This window comes from Castor canadensis, chromosome X (assembly GCF_047511655.1).
Source record: "Castor canadensis chromosome X, mCasCan1.hap1v2, whole genome shotgun sequence".
NCBI lineage: Eukaryota > Metazoa > Chordata > Mammalia > Rodentia > Castoridae > Castor > Castor canadensis.
In genome coordinates, this window is record NC_133405.1 from 92,235,923 (window position 1) to 92,242,641 (window position 6,719).

General features: G+C 42.8%; 1 long non-coding RNA gene across 1 annotated transcript; it reads left to right on the plus strand.

Moving 5' to 3' along the window:
* Nucleotides 1-838: 838 nt before the first annotated feature.
* Nucleotides 839-6,719, plus strand: LOC141419769 (uncharacterized). The gene is made up of 3 exons (XR_012444437.1): nt 839-1,019; nt 3,511-3,597; nt 6,211-6,719. It is a non-coding gene; the product is annotated as an uncharacterized lncRNA (long non-coding RNA).

Genomic DNA, 6,719 nt, shown 5'->3' on the forward strand with positions numbered 1-6,719 from the left:
GAGTTTGTGAGACCCTATCTTGAAAAAACCCATCACAATAAAAGGGCTGGTGGAGCAACTCAAGGTGTAGGCCCTGAGTTCAAGCCCCAGTACTGAAAACAAACAAACAAACAAAAAACCCCAAGAAACTTTACTGTGGTGTGAAAGTGCCATGCAGAATTTTGAATTCTGATCTTTTTGCAGGTTAGCAATATGCAGCATGCATATGCATGGTACCATGTTCTCTGAGAAGGGACGCAAATGAGTGAGATATGATTGTCTGGGAGGGTGTGATGGTTAGTCCTGGTTGTCAGTTTGGTAAAGCACAATTCTGGGTGTGTCTATAAGGGTGTTTCCAGAGTTTACTTACATATAATAGGCCAGTGAACTGAGTGAGGAAGACCTGCCTTGAACATGGGTGGCACCATCCAGTAAGCTGGGTGTCCAGATGGAACAAAGAGTGGAAGAATGGGGAAGTATGCACAGATATACACTTGACTTTTTTTTTTTTTGGCTGTACTGAGGTTTGAACTCAGGGCCTCATGCTTGCTATAACAGGCACTCTCCCGCTTGAGCCATTCTGCTAGCCTCTTTTGTGTGTGTGTGTGTGTGTGTGTGTGTGTCTGTGTGTCTGTGTGTCTGTGTGTGTCTGTGTGTTGAGATTTTTGAGATAAGGTCTTGAGAACAATTTGCCTGGGTTGGACTTGAACCATGATCCTTCTGATCTCTGCCTTCTGAGTAGCTAGCATCATAGGCATGAACCAACAGTACCAGGCTTGACTTTTCTTGAGTAGGTGCTTTTTTTTGTTGTTGCTGTCATCAGTCACAGTCCTTAAATAGATTCCAGATTCTTCAGCCTTTGGACATGGACTCACATCAATGACTCTCCAGGGAGCTTCCAGGCCTTCAGCATAGGATGGAGTCTGAGTCATTGGTCCCCCTTGTTCTGAGGCTCCCAGCTTCTTGGACTGAGCAGCTACTGGTTTCCCCAGTCTTCAGCTTTCAGACAGCCATTGTAGGACTCTCCAGCCTCCAACCGTGTAAGCAAATCTTGTCTTATAATTATATATAACATTCTATTGGTTCATTCCTCTGGAGAACCCTGACTAATACAGAGAGGAAACCCAAAAAAGAGCTTGGTGGTATTTCTGAGTTTACAAGACAAAGTTATGAGTTTGTGGAGGTAATGGCAGCTGGAATTCACAGGGCAGTGCAGAGTACCACAGAGGAGAGCGTTCAGAGAGAAAGCTCTGGAGATCTGCAGTGGGTTCGTTTCGGGTCTTCAGCTGAATTCTGATCAGCACATGTGCAAGGAAAGTATGTGAGGCCCAGGGAAATGCCACTGAACAGGATCTGACTGATCTTCAGATCCAGGAAGGTAGTTTATCTCCACACCAGCCTGAGTGGAAAAACTTCCCAACACATGGGACATTGGTGTCGCTTCTGTATCAAATTAGTTCTAGACTGTCATTTAAATGAGCCCAAGACTAAAGGCTGTTCATATCCTGCCTAAAAAACAGTTTAAAATGCAAGTCTCAAAAGGATCAAATTTATTAACCATGATCCAGAACAAAACAAAAAAATTTTTAAAGTATAAAAGAATTTAGGGGCTGGAGGTGTGGCTCAAGTGGTAGAGTCCCTGCCTTGCAACTGGGAGGCCCTGAGTTCAAGCCCCACTAGTGCCAAAAAAAAACAAAAGTTAAAAGAACTTAGCACCCAACAAAGTAAAATTTATAATGTTTGGCATCCAATAAAAATTATCAAGCATGAAAAGAAGCAAGAAAATATAACCCCTAATGAGGAAAAATATAAGCCATAAAAAATGACCCAGGCTGGGTGCTGGTGGCTCACACCTGTAATCCTAGCTACTCAGGAGGCAGAGATCAGGAGGGTCGAGGTTCAAAACCAGCCCTATTTCAAAAAAAAAACCCATCACAAAAAAAGGGCTGGTGCCTAGCAAGTGTGAGGCCCTGAGTTCAAACCCCAGTACTGCCAAAAAAAAAAGAAAAGAAAAGAAAAGAAAATGACCCAGATGATAGAATAAGAAGACAAATGACATTAAAACAGCTGTTAAAATATGCACCATACATTAAAGAAGGTAGAGAAAAGCATGAGCATGTTTGAAATAAAGCACACATGGAAAACCCTTCCACATAGTCCCTTGCTCAATTCAGTCCCACCTCAATTCAGGGCTAAGATCCAGTCTTTATTGGAGAGAATATGGCTATGCTCATTGAATGGCAGAATTTGCTGGAAATCTGCTTTTTGGAACTTGCCAGAAAGCCATCCTTTGGGATGCCAGGGAAAGCTAGTTATGGGGAGGTTTTATTAGTCAGTTGTTCTGTTACTTTAATGAAATACTTGAAGAGACTAAATTTGTAAAGAAAACAGGTTTATTTAGCTCATCTTTTTGGAGGTTGAAAGTCTAAACCACACCACAGGCTCTGGTGAGGGCTTCCTTTGGCTGTGTCACCTCATGGTGATGGCAATGGCAGGAGAACATGTGAGAGCAAGCAATCGCATTTGCCAGGTAGGAAGCAAGAAAGAGACTGGGGTCCCAAAATCCCTTCCAAAGGAACCTCACCAATTGACCTTATGACGTTCCACAAGGCCCCACTTTTTTTTTTGGTAGTACTTGGGTTTGAACTTGGGGCTTCCTTGCTAGGCAGGTACACTACCACTTGAGTCACATCCCCCAGTCCTTTTTGCTTTGGTTATTTTTGGAGTAGGGTATTTACATTTATGCCTAGACTGCATAGCTGGGATGACAGATACATGCCACCACACCCAGCTTTTCATTGGCTGAGATTATTTTTTTTTTCGGTGGCACTGGAGTTTGAACTCAGGGCCTCACGCTTGCTAGGCAGGCGCTCTACCGCTTGAGCCACTCTACTAGCCTTATTGGCTGAGATGGGATCTCACTAACTTTTTGCCCTGACTGGCTTTGAATTAAGATCCTCCTGATGCCCACCTCCCAAGTAGCTAAAATTACAGGTGTGAGCTGCCACTCCTGGCCAATCCTGCGTGTTTTTGGTTGCTGTAGTTCTTAACCTGTACTATTTGGCATGGAAATACTAAGAGGCACTCTATATAATTCTCTGGACTTCCTACCTGGTCTTCCTTGCCTCCATTGTGTAGCAACTGCCCAATTTCTACTTGGTAATTAAGGTCAACCACTCAAGCCAGTAAATCAACTCTTAGCCCCCTTCTTTTGTCTGTAGTTTCACTGGGATAAATAATCCAAAATATCCCAAAATGTTCATCCTTCTAATTTGGTGAAATTGTTGTGCCCCTTAGTAGAAGCATACAGTTCCTTGGGGATTCAGATCTCCAAACTGGCAGAGCTCAAAGTTGCCAAGACTGGAAGCAAAAATTCTGTGAGTGGGTTAATAATTATAATAATAAGAGGAGCCACTCCTGCTTCTACTCTTTGATTCTGGGGCCCATTTATTCTGAGGAGTCAGCACTATATAATGTTTTCTAACTCCGAGTATATATTACATCCTATAAAACAGAATCCCATCCTTTCAGGGTGTTGCTTCTCCACGGACATCAATAACTGAGTCTTCAGTAAGTCATTCTGCCTTTCAGTTGCACCAGCTGCTTCAGGATGCCAGGGTATGTGGTAAGACCAGTTAAACTCCACAGGCATGAGCCCATTTCATCATTTGTTTTGCTGTGACATGAGTGTACAGATCAGGTGCAAGGCTGTGCAGAAGAGTCAACACATGCTGACACTTGTGCTGGCACAAGTATTATGGGCAGGGAAGAGAAAACTACATCCAGAATATGTGTCTGTTCCTGTGAAGATGAATCTCTCATCACACTGCTGTAATGCCATGTCTGTCCACTGTGGCATCAGCACATCTTGCAGACCCGTTATAAGCCAGTTTTCAGTCTTCCTTCCTCAGTCAATTGGTCATAAAGAACACTACATGATGCCATAGGCATGGACTACAGAAGAGGAGGCAGGGTCAGACTGCCCTCTGACCTGCCCAATGTGGTTATTTGGTCATGGATCAGTGCAATGCCTGCCTAAGCTTACGGCCATGTGGGTGAGAGAGGACTCCAGTTCAGACAGGAATCTCAGACGCTCTGCCTGCATGACGTAGTAAGTCGGAGCTATTTCTCAAAAGGAGACAGGGCGCATACCTGCTTTAAAATCCCACAAGGTTATATTATGATTCTCTCCTTGGTGCTTTCTGGGAATTCCATACAACATTTTTACTTGTCATGGACACTTCAAGTATCATTGGCTTTTCTGGATCACAAGGTCCAAGAGCAGCTTGTGCTACAATCTGAACTACAGAACTTTATTTTGTCTGGTCCCCTGGTGACTCTTCAGAAGGGTTTGAAGTAGCATACTCAAATGTGACATCCAAAATACAAAAGGCTACCAAGGGTTGTATCTCTTTTTGGTAGGAAGTTATCGGGTGTAGCAACTTGACTTTCACCTTGGAAGGAATATTTTGACATGCTCCAGATCTTTTTACTCCTAGAAACTTTATTGAGGTGGCAGGCCCCTGAATTTTTGTGGCGTTTATATCCAACTGTATTAGGCAGAGTTCTCAAGAGAAACAGAACCAATGGGATGTCTATATATTTAGAGAGAGATTTATTTTAAGGAATTGATTTGTGTGATTATGGAGGATGGCAAGTCACAAATCTGCAGGGTAGGCTGGCAGTCTGGAGCCCTAGGGAAGAGCCAGTGTTACAGTTCAAGTTCTAAGGCCTTCGACTGGCCAAATTCCTTCTTGCGCAGGGAGATCAGTCTTTGTTATATTAAGGCCTTCAACTGATTGGATAGGCCCACCCACATTATGGAGGGCAATCTCCTTTACTCAGACTTCACTAATTTAAATGTTAATCTCATCCAAAAAACACCTTCATAGAAAAATCTAGAAACACTTTGATTCAGCCAAATTGACAACCAAATTAACCATCATAGAAGCTCTTTCACTCTTACTATGGCATCTACAGTACTTGCTACTTCCTGCTTATCAGATCCAAACAGCATGTCTTCAATGTGTGATGTCTTGTTGAGTGTCAAGATGATCAAGATCTCTGCAGAATATATTATGGCAGAGAAAAGGAGAATGGTTGCAGCCCCGAGGCAACACTGTGAAGTTATAATATTGTTCTTACAGATGAAAGCAAATGGCTCTGGAAGTCCTTGAAAATGTGATGAAAAAGTCATCAGTCAGGCCAATACCTGCATACCAAGTGCCAGAGGCTGTGAGTTGTCCAGTAAAGATGCTATATCTGAAGGACTGGTGGAGTAGCTCAAGTGGTAGAGCACCAGCCTAGCAAGTACGAGGCTTCAAATTCAAACCCCAATACTACAAAAAAAGATGCTATATCTTGGACAGCAGCTACAATCAAAATCACTGTCTGATTAACTTTATGAAAGTCTGCCATCATTCTTCAAGAGTCATCTGACTTCTGCTCAGATCTCTATTCCCCCTGTATGTGTTATCACTTCTGGTTTACTTCCTTTGAAACGACTGAGCATCTGAGGGGCTTCCAGTTAGCTACTCTTACCATAATGGCCCTCCCTCCATGGGCCAGCAAGCTGATATGGGGGTTATGCCAGTTTCTAAGTAGGTTTATTCCAGTGGTAAATTCAGGAACTGAGGAAATAACTGAAGAATGAATCACTGAAGCCAGTAAGCCCAGTGGTCATACTTGAACAAAGGTTCTATTGTTACTTGACCACCATAGCTCCCACTTTCGTAGGCCACAGAGGCAATTTGAGTCCCCAGAAATTAGTGTCAATTCAGAGCTAGTATTCAATAATCCTCAAACATCTGGGTATTTCATTTCCCAAGGCACAGTCACAAGTAAATAGCCACAAGTCCCTTTGGGAAAGGCTTGGAAGATTTACATTATGTATTTATGGCAGTGGTGCAGGCTCCTTCCTAGACTAGGGGACCTAGCCTTCTCTTCAGTCAGGAAGCTGTGGGTCTATGAATTGACTTCCGTCTGGAAACTGAGAATAAGTCTGCCTCTCTTCACTGGGGTGACTTGACTCACTTTTGTGGCTACTGAATCTAGAACTTTTATTTATTTATTTATTTATTAACTTTTTATTTGTATATATTAGTTGCATAGGGAATTTCATTATGAGATTTCCATATATTGTACAATGTATCCCAGTTTGTGGAGCTACAACTTTTCTTATCACATAGATCCAATAGTATTGAGAATGTAATCCGTCTATTTCATTCCTAGGAACATCGTGATCAACGTGCCTGTACACCCATGCTGTGTTGTCACTTGCCCTCTTCTCTTCTGGGATTCTGTAGTTGCTCTCTTCATAGGCCATGTATGACTGGAGGTGTTTCAGTGGAAGAGCTCCTGTCTAGTATGTATGAGGCCCTAAGTTCAATTCCCCACACTGTAAAACAACAACAACAAATCAACAAAAAATGGGGTCACAGGCTGGTGGAGTAGTTCAAGTGGTAGAGTGCCTGCCTTGCAAGTGCAAGGCCCTTAGTTCAAACCCCAGTACCACCAAAAAGAAACAAACCTCCCAAACAAACAAAAGCTCTCTGATTCTCATCAGATTCTCATCAATGATTGTCATTGTGACTTGAGCTGAGTAGTTAGTGGGCCTAGGGTGGGTGGTCATTTTCTCTTTTCAACTGCCCAAGTGAATTAAAAGAATCTTTTGCACAGCATGGTCCTTATGGTCATGATTACTACCACAGTGGTCAGTGCAGCAAATGTTTGGCTCTCAA